Raw genomic sequence first — 18,800 nt, 5'->3', positions numbered from 1 at the left:
CGTTGCAGATGCTTTCTAGATGGAATAAAACAAACCAAAAGAAAGATGCAGCTTTAGCTTCACAGTCGAGCCTCCTGCAGGACGATTGCTGGTTGACACCGACCTCGGAGCGGCGACTGGTTCCTGGAGACGGCCACGAGGAGACGGTGTCTCTAACGTGATTAGCTCGTGGCTTCAAATTAAACACAAGCCGATAATGAAACCGGGGACGAAGTATCCCGTTGTCCTCAGCGTCCCCGCAGATGCTGTCCCTTCTCTGTGCCGTCCCTCTCTTTCACTCCTCCTTTCATTTCCAGCGCTTGTCCTTTTAAAAGGCAGTCGGTATAAGAAGTGGTAAGTGTGTGTCTGTGTGTTTTAGGGAAAGTGCACGGTGGGTGAAAAAAACGGGGCGGGGGGGGGCACTCAAATCCCAGTGGCTCTGGGGAGCTGTCAGAACTGATAGCGCTCTATCACTTGCGAACGGAGGTGCAAAATTGGGCCGAGCTGAGCACTGTGCAGAGCAGAGGATGATGGTCCCTCTGTCCACTGGAGCCTGACTGACTGAGACGCAGAGACAGGAAGTGTCCAAGCAGCTGCCCAGCAACTGGAAACGAAGGCTGGCCGCCATTAGTGCTATTAGGATTCGGTCAAAAAGGAAACTTTAAAACTTTAGAACGAACAGCCACAAGGTTCCATGAAATCATTAGTTCCTTGAGGAATAAACCTTGAGCTTGTTTATAATCACGTTTCACACAAAAGTGCGAAATATATTCGGCTGAATCAGATCAGCAGCTAAAATAGGCTAAGCTAAGCAGGAAGGACTTCAGCCAGTTTCTTCCATCCAACATTGCCCGAGTCACCACATCAGGAGAATAATTCATCCACGTATGGAGACGATCCCGAGCGGACGTCCCCCCCCCCCCCCATGGTTGTCCAAACACATCTCCCAGCGCCGCCGCTCTCCTCTCCATGAAAGTGCACGGAGCGGCCCCTCACCTGTCACACACACCAGTGCCGAGCCACCTCCGCTTTGTGTGGTGAGAGGCAACGCGGGAAGCTCTCCAGTGGCAGGGAGAGTGGCCGTGTTTGTGGCAGACCTGCCCTCAGCAGCTGCTGCTCCGAGCACAGCGACGGCGCTCGAGAGCCCAAACCTGAGCGTCCTCCCACGCCGTCCACTGCATGTGATGACAGTGTCTCACATTTGGATCGCCACTCTGGTCTTTACAAGGATAACTGCCATGAGATGTAACAGGCCCAGGCGTGATGGAGCCCCGCCCCCTCCCTCCCTCTGGGGCTTTTATGTGCCTGATTAATGGCGCTGCGTAAAGGCTCGACGGCGCAGAATAAACAACAATTCACCTCTGATCGTCTGCGCGTTGCGTCTGATGTGGGCGTCGAAACAGGACTGCAGAAAAGACAGAAGCCTGGAGTCCACGTTTACGGTCCACAAAGGTCTCCTGCTCGGGTCACTCTCCTAGGCGGAACCTCGCCGCTCCAGAAGAAAAAGAGAAGAGACTCATAATGGTGTCTTTTTTCACCAAAATACCATCCAAGCTTCCCCAAACATGCAGCTGTCCTTCGGTGTCAGTCGTTCTGGCCTCTGATCTCTGGCCCGATATTCTCTTTTCTCAACTACTGTCAGTTCAACGTCCACGGGGAGACGCCCATTTTCCAGTTCCTGAGTCTTAAAATATTGCAGCAGCAGTCCAGTCAGGCAGGGTTTCATATGTGCTTACTCACACGGTCTTTGTCTCCGCAGTGAATCGACTGAGGTTCGCTCGCCGCGGCTGCCGAAGCAGGGGTCAGCCGTGTTAAATTCACTTATGCGCGATGATGTCGGCACAGAGGTCTCGCTTCAAACGGGTGCCGTGGTTTGTGTGATTAGCTTCGGGCTTTTTGCTCTTTCGCTCGTCTCCTCTGCCGATCTCTCTCCTCCTCTGTCAGAGACGATGCAGCTCAGCGCTGCAGATCCTCCACGCCGTGCCGGCGTCGTCAATACGACCAGACGCCCGCCTCTCATACTTTGCGCCCTTGCTGCCTTTTCCAGTCTCCTCGCCCCCTTCCCCCTTCTGAGCTCTCCCTGTGCCTCCGTGTCCTTCAACCACTTGACACCTTTTCAGCCTCATCCCCATCAGTGGGCAGGCGGCATGCATTTCAACCCGGAGGGCACAATGTAGCGATCCTAGCCAATCAATGGCAGATAAATCAATGCTATCTCTATTTTCCATGCCTCTGCCACCATTGATTCCCCCCCCATCCTGTTATTTTGCTGTTTGCGGGGACTTGAACTTTGCTCAATTAAATTGAGTTCACTTTCAGGAACAAACTGTAATAGCATGAAGATCTCAGCTCAGAGTCGGTTGCTGGCGTTGGCTGTGGACGTGGGCACGGATGTATTTGTGAGGGTTTTGCCGAAGACGAGTCTGGAGTCAGCGGCTTCCCGATAAATCGCAAACACTTGCTTAGACTGGGCGTTCTTTCCTTTTGAAAACCGAGAGAAAATCAAACAACCATCAGATCACATTTACCAAAGAGAAGGCAGAATTAGCATGTGACTAACGCTAGCGTTCCTAGCGTTCAAGCTAAATGCTAGCTTAACGTGATTTCAGATCTCATCTCCGGGGCTTTAGATCCAGTCAAAGGAAAATGATTTCTGGGAAATGCACAGACGCAGACATATTATTTTGAAAACCGCAAATTATCCGCTGTGATATTTCACCAGCCTCCCCATAAATAATTCATTGTTTTTATGTGCCCTCATGCTGTCTTGGGGACGGGAACAGCCGAGTGTTTTCACAACGCATTTGTGTCCAATCTTCTGCGTCCTGGCCGCGCTCTAATCAAACCACAGTAAACATGCGGTGAATGTTTGTTGAGTCATCTGCTTCTCAGCTAATCAAAAGGCTTATTTTCGACAGGCCGCCTCAGCGGCGCACAACAATATTTTTCAATTAAATGTTGCTGATTGGCTGTTGTGAAGGTTGATGAATGCGAACTGCCCGGAATTCAAAGTATGATCGGTGTGGGGCAGCAATCAAGGGCTGTGATTGCGCCGAATTCGTTTGTTTCTTCTTTGCCGCCAAACTTCTTGGCTGTACCCAACAGTAGCAGCCGCTCTGAGAGAGCTAGCACGAAAGTGCAAGTCATAAGGAGAATTTCAGGACGGCGACACGGAGCTGCCAGGGATTGGTGAGCAATCAGATAGGGTAGAATTGATGACCTGGCTCAGGATGGATTTCTTGGAAATGGCTGCCAAAGCGAGGTAATACTTTCAGGCTCTTATCGGCCCTGGCATAAGCTGAGTGCTGCATCACCCACTTCCCAGCGTCAGCTTATTACAAGAGTCCATGATGTGTGATTACTCACGCCGCTTTTGTGCGTGCCGCTCTCCGCACTGGACACACAAGAGGAACGGAAAGGGGACGCCGCTGAAGTAAAACCCCCACTGTCGCGACAGCCTTTCAGGAATTGTGAGGCGTGCCCTGGAGGTGACGGCGTTCACCCTTTCTTGGTTGATAAAGTTTCTCCTTCTAAACTCGTTGGACCTCTCTGCCTTTTTTGTAGCTCCTGGTTGAAGCACAGCATGTGACTACAGATCACTTCTAAAAAAAAATCTGCTCTCCTGAGTAAAGCCTCTGTCTTTGATGTGGGAATTGCACCACCACACAGCAGCCACACCTTCAAAACTCTTAACTCATTATTGCAAAAGGTTATTACATTTGTGCTATAGGAGTTCCAGGCCAATTAAGCGAAATTGAGCACTGTAGCTCCTCCAATTCATAAACAGTACATTGATGATGCACGCTAACGGTGCGTAATTGTGTTTGGGTTGCGTAATAAAACTTGATGTGTCCCTGCAGACCACTCACTTCCTGTTTCCTGAAGCAGCTGTCTGACCAGTGAGGGATTTAGCCTTTAGCATTTGACTGTCCGTCTGATAAGAATAAAGGAGTGATTATAGATCTCAATCAGAATTCTGTCGTGGCAATTTACAGTTGACATTTTTCTTATTCCGTAATAAACAACGTGGTTTCAGACGCTTGGACGCCGAGCATCTCTATGGTAACAGTTCTCAATTAGCGATGATTGGCCAGCCCGTGGGAATGTTTCTATTCCCCGAGCGCGCTGATTGGTCGGTGGGCGGTCTGCGCAGCCTGACACTCTGCAGCGTTCCGGGTTATTGTCAGTCTCGGCAGCTCGGCACAAGGGCAGGACCGCATCCCGGAGCTGCCCGAGGCGGCTGGCTTTTCATCCAGACGTGAGCGCCACTTGTTTGGTCATCGCACCCGAAATAAGACGTCAGGGCTACCGAGGGGACTCCAGTGCTTCGGCCGGAAAGAGAACATTGAAGCGGGAGCGAGATATCGGGAAGAGGCAGCCGACCGCGGAGAAAGTGGCGGACGGAGCAGAGCCGATCACCGGGATTTTAACAGGCAGCGGCGGAGGATATCTAGCCCAGCCTTGATTTCTTCCAGGCCACTGTCATCCAACATTGCTTAAATATCCTCACCGGGCTCCGCATGATCTGTTTTACCTGAGCTCGTGCGTGGCGAGCGGGCGGACCTCGGTACACCCGTGCGTAACAGCGATGGGCTTTGGAATACTGCGTAGCAGTTGAAGTATCCGGTCTTTCGTTCCACGGCTTTTTTATTTGGAGGTATCAACGAAGAAGAACAACCGGGACCTTTTACTTTGTCTCGGAGGCCAAACGTTCGAAAACGCCGAAGCGCACTCGGTGCGCAATCATTCCGAGGACGCGCCTGACTGTCGACCTGCGCTTTCGCCCTCGACAAAAATTGGCATCCGAGTCGAGGAAAGAGAAAAGGGCAATGCTCATTAACTTTGCATGCCAGAGGCTTTAGTGTGGAATCTAATTCTCGGGGTTACCGGCATATTTGCATACCACTGGAAGAGGATAAACTTCATCAACATTTGACCTCGACGAAGCAGCTGCTGGATCTGCGAGAACAGGAATGAAACCTCTTTAATCTGGACCACGCAAGTGTGAGGCAGATTGCTCAGCGAAGGCTACGATCTGCATGGAGTTCTAGACTGCACTACGGAGCAATTTATGGTAAATGTATAGATTTGTTTCCCTTTTCTTTCCTCCGGAGGTTATTAGACGTTGACCATTCGTTTAACGCGCTGTTATAAAGTCGCCGAATTCCTCCGGGGGTGGTGAGCACAGGAACATCCCGAAATAATGAAACGCTGTCGTTCCCCCTGCTCACATGATGATGTCTCACATTTAACGCCTTTGTTTTTATGCGTGACCCACAATAAAAGGACGCGCTGTAAAGCTCGACTTGTTCGGGAGCCGCTCCCGGATGGGTCCAGGGCTCCTCTGATGTCTGCTGCCCCTCTCTCCAGCGACGGGGGGCAATTAAGCGCCGCGTCGCGCTCGTTGCTCCGCGGGCAGGAATATGTGGCTCCGAGGAGTTGCGGCGTTTAGCAAAAGGTGCGAATTTTCCATCTGCGCGTCCCTGTGCGACAGCGCGGACGGGGAGGGCGACTCCGGTGTCTGCTGCAATTAGCCGTTTTCACCCCGGGGTGTTAATGATGTGCGCTCTCGTTTTATAGCCGGTCTTTGTGACGCGCTTTTATCCTAGAACTCGTAAAATCCAAGGATATGAGAGCCCGGCCCTGTAAAACTTTTCACTCTAGGCGTGCACGGACAGCCCGTGGCTGCGTTTGGGGTCTTGAGGGCCCATTTGTCTCCGTGTCTTGTGACTCCTTTATTGAAATCCGCCCCTCCAGGCACCGAATGTACACAGAGGGGGAGCGATTATCTCGACTGTATCCGAAGTCCGTGTTTTATTTGATTATGAACGTTGGGTGATAAACTTTCGGCTGGTTTGACTCCTTGTAAACTTTGAGCCTGGGTGCTGAGGCGGCTTTGCAATATTTAACTCCGGGGCCCAAATTGCATAGGAATGAGCCGCCATTCTGCTGACTGTGCAGTCAATGCTGCTGTGTTTTATCATCGGACCCGGATCCTCCACAAACTTCATCTCTCTGGCTGCACCTCCAGCAGCCCTGCAGACTGTCGGCTCGCTGAATATAATATGGGCCCCTACAGCAGGGCAGGCGCCCCCACAGTCGGGGCACCTGCCACCGAGCTTCCCTGGCTGTATTGAATAAAACATCCAGTGATGTATGAGGCAGGGGCTGCACCCGAGGGGGCAGAACTGCCTCATTTACTTCCTCAACCCCGCGCCTGTGACCTGCTGAGCAAATTGCGCTCATATTAGCTCTGCGGCTGCTCCTCACCTAAACAAATAGTCTTGGCAGCATAATGCTCGCCTTAACTCAACGTGATGGTCGGACGAGGCAGAGGAGAACAAAAATGGCAGCCGGCTTTAATATCTAGGTCACTGAATTACCTTTTCAGATTTTGCAGCTCTTTTTTTGGCTTTTCTCACCTGTTTTATTTTTTCTGGCTTCTTTATAAGTCATTTTTATTCCCTTGGGGAAACAAATGTCCTTCTACAAAAGATGGGTTGCCTTTCGCCTCGTCCTTCCTAAACCATCTAACAAAGGCAGAACGCCCACAACCACAGGATATGAGAGCTATCAAAGCAGGTGGCTGCAGACAAGCGTCACTCTCCACCGTTTTACTCTGCGTCTGAGAACCAGAAAATCTGGACACTCCGGCACGATTTGATCTACGTTCTCTCCAGATTTATGGAAGGTGGAAAACAAGTTTTGGTGTCTCGCAGAACAAAGCCTGACATTTTCAAAATTGCCTATCAGCTTGATTGATTGATGGGGTGTGTGCTCCTGACTGTATGCCTCACTTATTAAAGTGCCTGCCTGAAGGAACGCCCATGAATATCTTTTAAGTAGCTGAAGTTTAATTTCCTGCACTCTGTATTAATCTTTTTTTAATCCCTGCACAGTTTGATTGTCTGGACATCTTTACCCAAAGGCAGTAAAACTCATTTTGGCACTTACTAAAGTACAAAAATAGATGCAGGTGTCTATGCGTGTGTGTGTTTGTGTGTCCTGTTCAGTGTGCAAGCTAAGTACATCAGTTCAGAGCTATATTTTTGAGTAATTACAGAAGAGTTGATTAATTTTGAATAAAAAGGTAGTAAAACTCCTGTCAAAGACAAGAATGGACAGTGTAGCCAATCCCCCATAAAAGCAGTAACGCGTCGTACGTCGCCCGCTCGCAATCGTGCACCAGCGTCCCGTTAGATGCACGATCAAAGTGCTGCATTTCAGCAAAAGTTCTGTAACCGCGCCTGTTCAAACGCATCTCATGTCGGAGGCAAGAAAGGAGAGGTGTCCTCTCTTGTACTGTACGATATTACACGATGTAAAGGCAAACTTCGCTGTCCAGACAGCGAGGCTCGTCTCTCACGTCGGGAACCAGGTTGGGGATGAAAGCCACATGAATCAGACTGCTCGCGAGCGTTAGCAGTGCATCAAATGCGCTCGGTGCAACACAATTCGCTGCTAAACGCAGGTTAAAGGAACATTGCTGGCGTAGATCTTCAGCACTTGTGCCTGTGCGCTGCTGGTGCTGGACCTGGTTCCTCCTTTGTCACGTCAGCTGTGCTTGATGGAGAATCGATCCCAGGACTTTATTGGTGACAACACCCGCACTCACTCATGATGTTTCCACGCTGTCCACCATTTAAACAGGCTCTCCTAAAGGCTTCGGTGGAGTTCACTGCAACACACTCAGCTCTCAGACGTCCCATGTCCCGGGAAATATCTGTCCATTGGACATGTAGATGTGATCCACTTTTCGAGTTTTCGGCCCGCGTTTCTCTGATCCGGAGTCCTCAGACTCGCAGCGTGTGATCGTGCACATGCGCCCCTGCTGTGTTTCTGATGGATGCTACATGTCAGCGGATCGCCTCCGCTCGCTGCGCCTGTTGTTTTTCCTGCCTTAAAAGTTTTTCCCCCTCTGCTGTCGTCCGACCCGCTGCGACGGTAGCCGCCGGCGGCCCTTCGTCGAGGCGGTATCTGCGTCCACTTAGCGCTTGATGGACCGCTGTGTTCCACTGACCTCCTCTCTCTCTCTCCCTCCCACTCTCGCCTCCTGTCAGCCTGAATGGAAGTCACATCTCACTAGGCCACAGGGTTAATATATAGCCTTTCAATATGGGTGGTCAGGCTATTTCTTTTGTTTTGAAAGAAAACTGGCCTCCAACTAGCTTTGGTTTACAAGTGCACTACAGTAGTAGAAGGTCTGAGTGTTGCACACTTTATTTTCTCCATAACGTCTGCCTGCAAAGACTTCTTAAGGAAGGAAGGAGAGTAAAGAAGATCTGACAACCTCTCCAACAGTGAATTTGCTCTCCATAGAAACAATGCCTCTCTCGCCTTCCTCGTGGTCACATTGATTTGTTCTGGGTGACAGTGCAGGCTGCTGCGAATTCACCCCGCCGCCATTGATCTCAAGGAGACGAGGGGGAGGAGGGGGGGGAACCAGAGCCTGGCGACACGGAGTGACGCGGGCAGCTCCCTCCTCAACCTGAGCTATGATAAAAATGAAGCCCGGCGCCTATTATCAGATCAGACCCCGCTGTACGGCTTCAGCCACTGTATCGCAGCCTGATTTGTTTTGGAGGCCTGCACGCGCTGTGTGATTTGCTATTGTGCCTCTCCGCGCTTCCCATTATCAGCTGAACTCTTTATTGCCTCTGTTTTCCATGCCAGAAGCAAGGCTGTTTTTTATCTCAAGCAGGCCTCTGATTAATCTCCCCCTCTATGCTGGTGCACTTTAATCTTGAATGGGAGATATCTGATTCTCCTCGGCTATTGAGGAAGATCAAACTTTAATGGAACAAGGAACTGCACATCATCCTAATCTCCATCTCTGTGCATTTTGGCTGACTGACTAACCCCCCCCCCCCCCATTCCCACCCTAGGCTTTGTAGCTTTCTGCAGGAAATATATCAGAGCGATAAGGTGTTTTCTGCTCGTGCCTCGGTAATTTATTCCCCGTCGACAATGACCAGCGTGTTGCGTCTGCATTGTTTGATTACCTGGCGGGAGGAACGGCCCGGAAAAACATGGAGGAAATGATTGGCGCTTACAAATGTGCGAAACTTTTCCGGAGGCATTAATTGGGGTTTCAGTCGTCCCACAGGGGAACAGTTCTCCCCGTCTCTCTTTTATTGACACGTGAGGGATGTGACCTATGTCGTCTGTCTATAATAGCCTGAGGAGGGATACGTCAGCTGCCCGGATGGAGTTCATGTGATTACGCTACAGCCTGCCCACCACTCGCACAGCAAATCAACGCTATTTCGCCACCATGCACTCCACGGAATAACAGGGTACATTATGCTGACCAGCATCTGCATGCTGCTGCAAATGGGCGACGCTTACGGAGCGTCGCCTCCCTGCAGACGCCTCGTGTCTATGACAAAAGGAGACGATTACCCAATTTTTAGGCAGCTGCGCTAAGGTAATGAAATTTCCACCGACTGGAGAAAACGCCGTTGTCTGGCCCGGATTGCAATTGCAGCACCCTCCCCGTCATTTCCCAGCCTTTGGTGTGAATGCGACGCGATTTAATAAAACTCTGGAGATTTTTATCATTTATTGCCAGGCCCCGGCAGCCGCAGCGAGGGCGCGCGCTGAGGCCCGCGCAGATAAATTCAATTTACTTGTTGAATTTTAAACAAGATCATTTGTAACAGAGCCGAGATGCGATCCACGGGGAAATGTTTCTGGGTCTGGGTCTGACTGTTGCAGGTCAGCCATATTGTTAATATAAAGCAACCCTATTTTTACTCGTCTGAAATTTCCACCCTTCTTTCCGGTGATATTATTTTTGTCAAGAAAGGGCTGAAAATCTGCAGGATATTGGACCCTCAGGCCAAAGAGCTTCTGTGTGCCTGCCTTCACTCACATACAGAAACATAGGGACAATGACGTGAGGACATGTATGGACACACAAGTACACACATGCACACACACACACACACTGCAAGCCCTGTTTTATTACCTCCTGCCTGCTGCTGGAATTGCTTTCCTCCCTCGAGTGAGCCAGGCAAAGCCGGCTTTATTGTGTTAACCTATTTGTGTGTCAAGAGCGATTGCAGCGTTCTTTATCTCTGTTTGTATTCGGATGGGGAGACGGCAGAAAAAGAGAGAGAGTGAGAGAGTGGTGAGGAGGAGGGGGGGGTGCACAGAAGCCAGGCGAGCCACTGGAGTTAGACGGATGGTCGGTCACTTCGCTCCACTCCGAGGGATAATGACTGGTTGCTTAGCAATAACCCACCCCCACCCTTTCCAGACTTTCATCTAGAGTAATCACTCTTTTTTTCCTTTAAATGATTTGATATAAGGCCACAGCTAGCAAATGTGTCTATTTAACTGTGGGCTGAGTGCATCAGTAGGTGTGAGTGTGCGCACGTGTGTGTGTCTGTGTGTGTGAGCGGCGTAAGCATTCATTAATATCTGCCTTGCGTGGAGCTGTTAGTGGAGTTTGCCCAGGATTATGATGAGGGCCAAAGCTATACTTCCTGCAGATAGCCGCTGCTCCATGACCTTTGACACGCGTAATGCCTCAGTGGCGGCCGCGCATCACGCAGTCGTGTATCTGCATCTTTCTGACGGGTGACCACGGCTTTTGAGTGCTTCCCCTCGCCAGCTCTTAGTTTTATTAACATTTTTATTGAGTCGGACAAATTGCTGACCTTTCGTGACATAATGAATCGCCTGGGCGTCAGCGGCAGAATGGGGGTTTCAGGAGAAGTGACTGGCATCCGTCCAAAGGGTTTAACACTTGATTTGCAGTGTGTTTATTCAGCAGGTGACATTTAATACAGCTGAGTGTTCTCCGGCGTTTAGGTTCCATTTTCTGCTGCTTTGTTGTTTTTTCAAATCTTAGCGGGGGGGGAAAAATTAATCGATGCAGAGTTTTAAACCTTTGAAGCTCCTTCAAAAGCTATCATCCATCTGTTCTTGCTCTCCGCACCATCTTTCCTTCTCCAGGCTCACTCACCATCGCTAAAACTGACAGCCAGGCTCATCCTGGGAACTTTGTACTAAACACACAGCACTTCCACCCCCCCACCCCATCTCCCCCCCCATCTCTGTGGCATGCTTCTGTGACTGCGTCTATGGCAACAGCTGTCCAGCTGTCACCACAGCCAGCCAGTCAACATCTGCAGAAAGCCGACGCGAGTGCAGCCCGCCGTTCTCTCCCAGATGGGCTGTCGAAGTGTGTCAGGCTTTTTGGCTGCGCATTACCGCTGACCACATCAACCGTATCACCGGCTTTTTAGCGAACGTTATCTGCTCATGTGCCACTTGGACAATGGCGCCAGGCATCGCGCGGCAACTGCTTTCTTAGCTGTGAGTGAATCGTTAGTGATGCGATTCGTATTATAACAACCAAAATATCTCTGGCCCTGCTTTTTTAATTTATTTTTTGTTTTTTTTAAAGACATTATTATATCCATTAATAGTCATCTGCCTCCGTTTGTGTCTGTGTGTACTTACAAAGTCCCAGCGAGCAAGGTGCAATGGCCTGGAACTGACGAGAGCCCACTGGGAGTCTCTCCTCGATGTAGCTCCCCAACCCCCCTCGCCGCCCCTAGCATCGGAATGACGGCGAGATGGGCGCGAGGGGCACGGAACTGTCTGAGCGTTGATGGGGGATGGCGGAGGGGGGCTGGGGGGGCAGAGCAGCGGTCCCTCTCCGTCAGCCACAAACTAGGATCAGAGAAATCGCACGGGACTCCTTCCAAGGATGAGCAGAGGGAAGGTGGGGGGGGTGAGCAGCTGTTCGGTGTTTTTCTCCCTCTTCCTCGCTGGCTCATGTGTTTTCGTACCCTCTCCGTGGTCCCCTCTCGGGCTGTCATTAGCTTCTGTCATTTTCTTTTTTGTTGTGGTTCTTCAAAGGAGGAATGTCTGGATCGCGGATCAGATTAGCCATTTGCCCTTTCGTTGTATCGGAGTCATTCTCCGGGCCCTTTCTTTTGGTTTTGGCAACATTTTGGGGAGCTGATTTCTTCATCACTCCTCTTTGTCTAGCTGTTGCCACTCAGGCATGCCTCTGCTTCTCCCCACAGACAGCTGCAGACTCCGGGCGAAGTTTGATGGATCCTGTTTACTGGAGCTGAGAGAATGCCTGGATATCTCAAATTAAGTGTCACTTAAAGCATGTCTTTTAGTCGGCTTTCCATTTTGTTCCACCCATCTCTGGTGACAGCGCTGCGCTGCCAGTTGTAACAGTGACTGAGAGGAAGACATTTGGTGATTACGCATGCTGTCGTGATTGAGGGGTGAATCCAGCATCTCAAAAACCAAATTCCATATGGCTGCGATGAAATCGCTCCACCCAGTTTGTGTGAGCTGCATACAAACTGGCCCTGTCCCAGTGACGGGGAAATCGGCTGCTCGTGACTTATCGTTTTATCATTCAAATGTAGCCCATTGATGCGCCTTCCTGTGATTGACAGGGGCGTTTGAAAGCCGCAGCTATCTGGATTCAGCTGCGGCGGCCCGTTGGTAACGGCGACAATAGTCCCCTCTTTGCCTTGTTTTCACTCCTTTTCCGCTGTCACAGAAACCTCGCTGATTGCCTCGCTGCTAGGACAGCATCCTATTAATCTTTTAAATAAGGTCTGCAGCCAAGCGGTATTGTTTGCGGAGAACCGAGGGGGGAACCCTCCCTGACCACGTGGGCTACCAGGGCTGGGCCCGTCTCACCGCGGTAGGAAAGCTGAGCTTCTGTAAAACCAACAATATCAGAAATCTAATAGCTGCTTTGCAGACAGACACTCCCGACGCCTGTGAATGTAACCAGCTCTGCCCGACCCCGCCTGACAACGCTGCAGGCTCCCGCTCTTAGGTTAGTGCTCCAGGTGCATTCTGGGCTTTCATCTCCGAATAAAAGCCTCTGTGTTTATGCCAATTTTCTTTTTCTTTGCGCTTATTGATCCCTTTCGCCACGGTAGGGTCAGTATGTGGTTTCCTTTCTTTCTTTTTTCAGTTCAAGCCTGAAACCACATAACAGCAGAATATTTCAAAATGGCAACGCATTGATGTATGTGACCTGTGGAAGAATAGCGGCTCGACCCTGGCAATTTGTCTGAAATGGACGTGATTGAAACAACTGTTCTTGTTCTTTTGCTGTCAACGGAAGGGAAACGTACTTGTAGAAGGCTTTATGCATTCTGATTTCACCGAGTAGGATTTTGTGTTTAATTAGGCGTGATTTGTGGAAATTTCCCTGGCGGTTAAAAAGTCTTTTCTAGTCTGTACTTTCTTGTCAAGTGGTTGTTAATGGAGGATTTCTGCAATACTCCTGACACCTTCCGCTGTATAATGGCTGCCTTTCTATGCTAAATGTATCCCATAAACCTAAGCTTTTAGGTGCGAGGAGGTGGCAGCAGTGTTTGGTCTCTCAGTAGTCCAGTGGTGAGAGGATACTAAAGGGAGCGTTCTCGAGTTTTCCTGCATCGTTGACTGGTTTCTGGCCATGGAAACCTGGTGAGGTAAGGTAACTTAGATGACTAATTGACTCCTGGGTCAAAGCCGCAGGACAGCAAGACTGCCGGTCAGTGGAAATCGATATTCTTTGCCTTCAGGGAGCCATGGCTGCTTTGTGATCGCACACCTGTGAAAGCCTGTCCGTCCATATTAAACTCAGAGCAGTATGCTACCACTGTGAATATGCGTCAGTCTGGTCTCTCCCTGCTGTCTGTCTGTCATTTCAGGACACCGTCTCGCTCTTTTTCTGCAGCGCGTAACCTGTTTCACGTTTGTAATCCTTTGTAACCGTTTATATATATATAGGTTGAAATGCGTGTGAAACCACGAGTGCCTGTTGCCTCTGCAGGCCGTGCAGGCGGCATGCACCCTTTGATGTCCCTTTGTGGGTTAAACCTAAAACCCGCCCTTCACCTGGGTATGAACCTGAATGATCTAACAGCTAGGCTCACATGTAGCCGCACGTCTCCGTCGCTCGCCTCAGTATCTGACAGAGATTTTCTCAGTTCCTCCCGTGCTGCTCGGCTTTATCAAAAGCTTACCCCACCTCCTCCCTCCACCCTGACCCCACCTCCCGGAGACAGCACTCTTGACCTGCCGCCCCATTGTTCCCATCTGGGATGGATGAGGAGCCGCCTCTGTCGGCACAATCCTTCACTCAATAGCCACACCATCTGTTGACTGCGTGACTCTGGGTAACAAGCGGGGATTTTTCTCCGTCTGTGCGGGGTGTGAAAGGAGCTATCTCAGGGGGCTTCCTGAATAGGGTTTTAAACTGCTGTGGCAGGGTGTTGTTGTTGTGCACCTCACACCCCAGCCCTCCACCCGGCATCAGCCCAACGCAGCCGGCTGGGTGTGCGCAGGATGAGAGGTCCTCATTGTGCGTGTTCACAGGCCCCTAAGCAACAGGGTCACCTTGTCCCCAAACAAACGCTGCCCTCGGTGGAATTGTTGGCACGGCGTCTGCGTGTGTGTTTAAAGGGGGGAGTGGGTATTTGAATGAGAGAATGCATCATCAGGAAAAGGAGAGAAGCCTTAGCTGTGAGGACATTTATCCACCATCTCTGGCTGTGACATCAGGGCCTTTTCACTGGGTCTGTGTGAGGCTTTCAAAGAACGGCACCGATAGAAACCTATTGGGCTTCGTTACAGGTCAAACAGCACTTGATCAGCGCTTAGCGCAACAAAGCCTCTGGTCTTTTTATGGCATAAGGAGGCTGAAAAGGAAAACAAAAATATCCTGATCAGTGTAATGGCAGAGCTGTTCTGCGAATACCGATTTCATTCTAGTTTGTCTGTACGTACTCCAGCACATTTAAGCAAAGCGCTCTAGTCTTATACTCGCCCAGCTGCAACTCTGCCACCAGGGTTGAGCCTCTCAGCTATCACCGGGCGCCCCTCGTCCACCTGTGTGTACACGATTACAGCGGTAGGTTGGACTCTCCTCCCGGCCTTTACAAGAGTGTTTCACCCCCAGCTTCTTCCTCAGGCGGGGAAAGACTACATGAAGAGCGGTATGAGCAGGCGGCCTTGAGCCCCATTACCAGATGAGGCTGAGCTGAATGAGGGAAAGAGCTTGGGGGGAAGATTGGGGGGTGGGGGGGGGGTGTTGTTGAATGCAGGTAGAAAACTGCAGTGACAGCAGAATGAATAAATTGAAAAAGTCTCTCATTGTAAATTGTCTATTGCTGGTGACAAACGATCTGATAGGCGAGCATCCGCGGTTTCCGACACTTGCGTCCCAATAGAGCTGTGAATAACCGCTCTGTCTCCACGCTGCTTAGCACTGGCCCCGCATTTAATAATTCATACAGTGTGAAATATTTTCCCCGGAACAGATATGCCAAAGAGCCGCTGGCAGCAGGCGAGGGGGGTGTCCCCAAGGTGCTAATTTGGGGAATGGTGACGAGGGTAGATTTCCAAAGGGCTCTAGTTTACAGCAGATGCGTGAAACATGCTCCGTGTGTTACTAGAAGAAGCTGGACCGGGGTTGCAGAGACGGTGTGTTAGAACGCGACTGACATTTAACTTCGGGGCTGATGTGCCTGAAAATACCTTAAACTGTCTTAACACGGTTATCGGTGACTATGGGAGCAAAGAAAGGCTCTGGAGCTGCTAAGTAGCTTTTGCTGCTCGCCCCGGTGATGGTCGCGGCCGGGGCTGACATCGGTGGCAGCAGGTATCTGTAGACACTTGGCTGATGTCTCCACCTCCTTCGGGCTCCTCTCACAGCTCAGCCGCTGAAAGCGTCTCTCCAAACGTCTCTCCCCGACTTTCTCGTGCGCTTTGTTCACTCGCGCCACTCGAGCAAAAGCACCTGCAGATGTGTACCCAACCATCGGATTTGTGTAATGCATGACTTTGCCAGGCCTGTTCCACAGCGCAGCCCTGTACAAACTTGGGTTTACATGGCTCACATTCAGGCTCTGATACCAATTATGCAAACTATTAAAAATTTAAGGAGGACAGTCTTTTATAATTTAATCCTAAAGTAATAGATTCTATTAAAAATGTATGAGAGCTGCTTTATAGATGGAGTTGGAATTAGTGTCTATCAAAGAGTCCAGTCAAGGATGGAGAGGGAATGGGTGGCAGGAGTGCTGGTATTGCCTCATTATTCAAACAAAATATGATTACCAGAGCGCAGGAGTCCCTCGGCTCGCTGTCCTCTGCCATCACAAACAGCCTGCTCCTCAGAGGAAATTCTCACCGGTCAAATGAATCGGGTTTCCTCTTTCAATCTTGCAGCCGGGATTTGAAGTGACGTGTGATTTAGGGCAGTCTGTCGCTGCAGTAATCTTTGTCTTCTTTGGTTTCTCCTGCCTGGTGCGTCACTGGAGATCGTTCAGTCTTGTCCTGGTTCAGAGCTTTAAGGAGGCGCTCAAGCATGAAAGCAGGAAGCCTGTGGTGTTGTAACTAAATGTCCCTGACAGCAGACCCTTCACCAGCCTCCTCGCTCCTTGCTTTAACTCGCAGGGACTTCTGCTCAAATGTAGAGGTGGTGGCGTCTCTTCACCACACACGTGTTGTATTTTTCTTTTTATCAAAACAGGTTTTTACTGTTTTACCTCTGAACCCTTCAGTTGTTTTGTCCTCCATTTTATCCTCCTCCGGCAGCGGAGCGAGCCAAACTCTTTTAATGCTCCACAGGTTTTATGGAGTACCAGAGCGGTTGAATTTCGCTCCGTTATCAGCGGGGCGCAGTAATTACCGTTTCTGCCGCGATACCCAAACCTCTAAACAGACTCTGCGCTTAATAATATGCGACGGGAAGAGAGTCAAGAAAGGAACCCTTATGAAGCTTATATGGATTTTAAGTTCTTCCTCTGAGGTAAATTCTTGCCTTTTTGATGTAACGGCTGCCTGTTTATGGAATAAATCCGATGGGCTTAATCGATCATCTCCATGGAAAGGTCAAGAGGAGAAGCTTGGTGTTTGAAGTGCTTATCCTATGGAGGAGCGCCAGAAATGTGACACCTTCTTATTAGTGAGCGGTGGCAAGCAGATTAGTGACGGACAGGATGGCCCGGGGGGATGATTTAGGGAGATTCAGCTCTAAATACTCTGTGCATATCAGAGAGAGGGAGAAAATTATAAGCTGCCTTCCCCCAGTCCCAATTTTCCACAGAAAAGCATATTAGTAGATTAAAAAGAAATATTCTGGAAAATGGGGGTGGAACAGACAAAGAGGAAGTCACCAGATGATGGCGAAAGGTGAACAGATATTTAGCGGGTTTAACCTCATGAACTTTTTTTGTTTAAAATTGCTTGAAGTCAGTGGTCATTTTCATCCCTCCGCAGTTTGATCTAATCTGGAGTGCGTGGCTGTGCAGCGTCTGTACTCAAAGTTAAAATCAGGATTTCTCTCTGCCTAATCCCCTATCCAGGGATCACTCAGTAGGGTGAAGACAATTACCAGCCCGCTTTCTCATGCTAATGGAATCTCTAACTAGATCTTAGAGGAAAAAAAGGGGAAAAAATAGATGGAGGAAGAGGAGACGCAGGGACGACGGTGCAGAAAGATGACCCAACTAAAATGGGTTTTTAGATTACCATTAAATTATTGATGGAGACCCAGTTGTAAAGCCTAAGGTCAGGATTTGGAGAGCATTTTCCGAGAAAGGAGATAGATTATCGAGTTATTTCTGTGTGTGTGCGTGTGCGCGTGCACGTGCATGTGCATGTGTGTCACAAAGTTGCTGACAGGACCGATGTCACTAACATATCAGCAGCTGTGTGCCAGATAGTCTGGCTTTCACCTTTTTATCACCTGCCTCCAGCAAGGTGTCTGGAGTGGTTTTAAATTGCATTAATATGCAGGAATTTATAGATTGCCTCCCTTGGCATTTCTACAGGGAGGGGAAGAGAGCATTACAGTCTCCATCTGCACTAATTACTGGGTCTTGGCAGTATTACCTGTCTCGTGTGAAGGACAAACCCAAAGCACCGAACGCTAACGCTCTGAGCAGCAGGAGCTCATCTGATGCGGAGTCTTCGGGAAGCAGGGTGCCCCCTGGGCGTTTTTATTCTGATGTGTTTGATGTGTTGGGAGCCTTGACGACTATAAAAAAAAAATCTCTGTTAGCAACATCAATGAACAAGAGGAGTCGGCCTGGCTGCCTTCCCCTGGAGCTTGGTGATAGGAGCTAACCAGTTTTGGACCTAATTTTACTGACGGTTCCTCCGAGCCTGCCTTGTTAAAAGTATCAGCAGGCATCGTGATTTAAAGCCACGCAGCTCCGGAGTAATGCCAACAGGTGTCCTCCCTGGTGTCTAGGTCTGAAACAACCGGGCGCCACTTTGGTGGACCCTCTGGTCCAGGAGCAAACAATGGTATCAAATATCCTCGTGAGCAAAGAGAAAAGGAGCGGGCATGTGTGCCATTATCTCTGCGGTGACCTCGCCTCTCTATCCTCTCGGTGGCTGGTCAGACTCACTGATAACAAGAGCTCTTATCGAGTTGTTATTGTCATGGAAAGCATCTCCCATCTTGAATGATTACAACCTGCCCTTTTCCACTTTCCCCAATCACTGAGCGGTGACACTAAGACCTTGCAAGAGATCAATTCTTTAACTCTTCGCTCGTCGACAGCAGCCGGGCTGACAAGTATCAGCGGCGCCCGTGAGTTCCTCAGGTTTCTGTGGATTCCAGTGGCAGGAGCAGAACCCTCAGGTGTTTGGGCCATCTGTGCTTGTAGCCAGCAGGTGATTACCGACTGAAGCCTGGACTCCAACTCTGCCAGATTGGGTTGTCCCTGCTGATGTGGTCAGGACCAGTGGGAGGACAAGAATCAGAAAGGACGTGTTATGGCATGAAGAGGGAAGAGGGAAGAACCTACCGAGTCTCAATGACA

The 18,800-nt window shown here is 50.0% G+C and overlaps 1 protein-coding gene across 1 annotated transcript in view; it reads left to right on the top strand.

Annotated features, from left to right (window-relative positions):
* The first annotated feature begins 4,170 nt into the window (after positions 1-4,170).
* The window catches only part of fam222aa (family with sequence similarity 222 member Aa), a 39,486-nt gene continuing 24,856 nt past the window's right edge, over positions 4,171-18,800 (top strand). Inside the window, exon 1 of the mRNA XM_003974912.3 lies at positions 4,171-5,053. The gene's annotated coding sequence lies outside the window, so the exon portion shown is untranslated. The remainder of the gene's footprint in view (positions 5,054-18,800) is intronic.

Source organism: Takifugu rubripes, chromosome 21, assembly GCF_901000725.2.
Source record: "Takifugu rubripes chromosome 21, fTakRub1.2, whole genome shotgun sequence".
NCBI lineage: Eukaryota > Metazoa > Chordata > Actinopteri > Tetraodontiformes > Tetraodontidae > Takifugu > Takifugu rubripes.
This window is presented reverse-complemented; position numbering and strand designations above follow the sequence as displayed.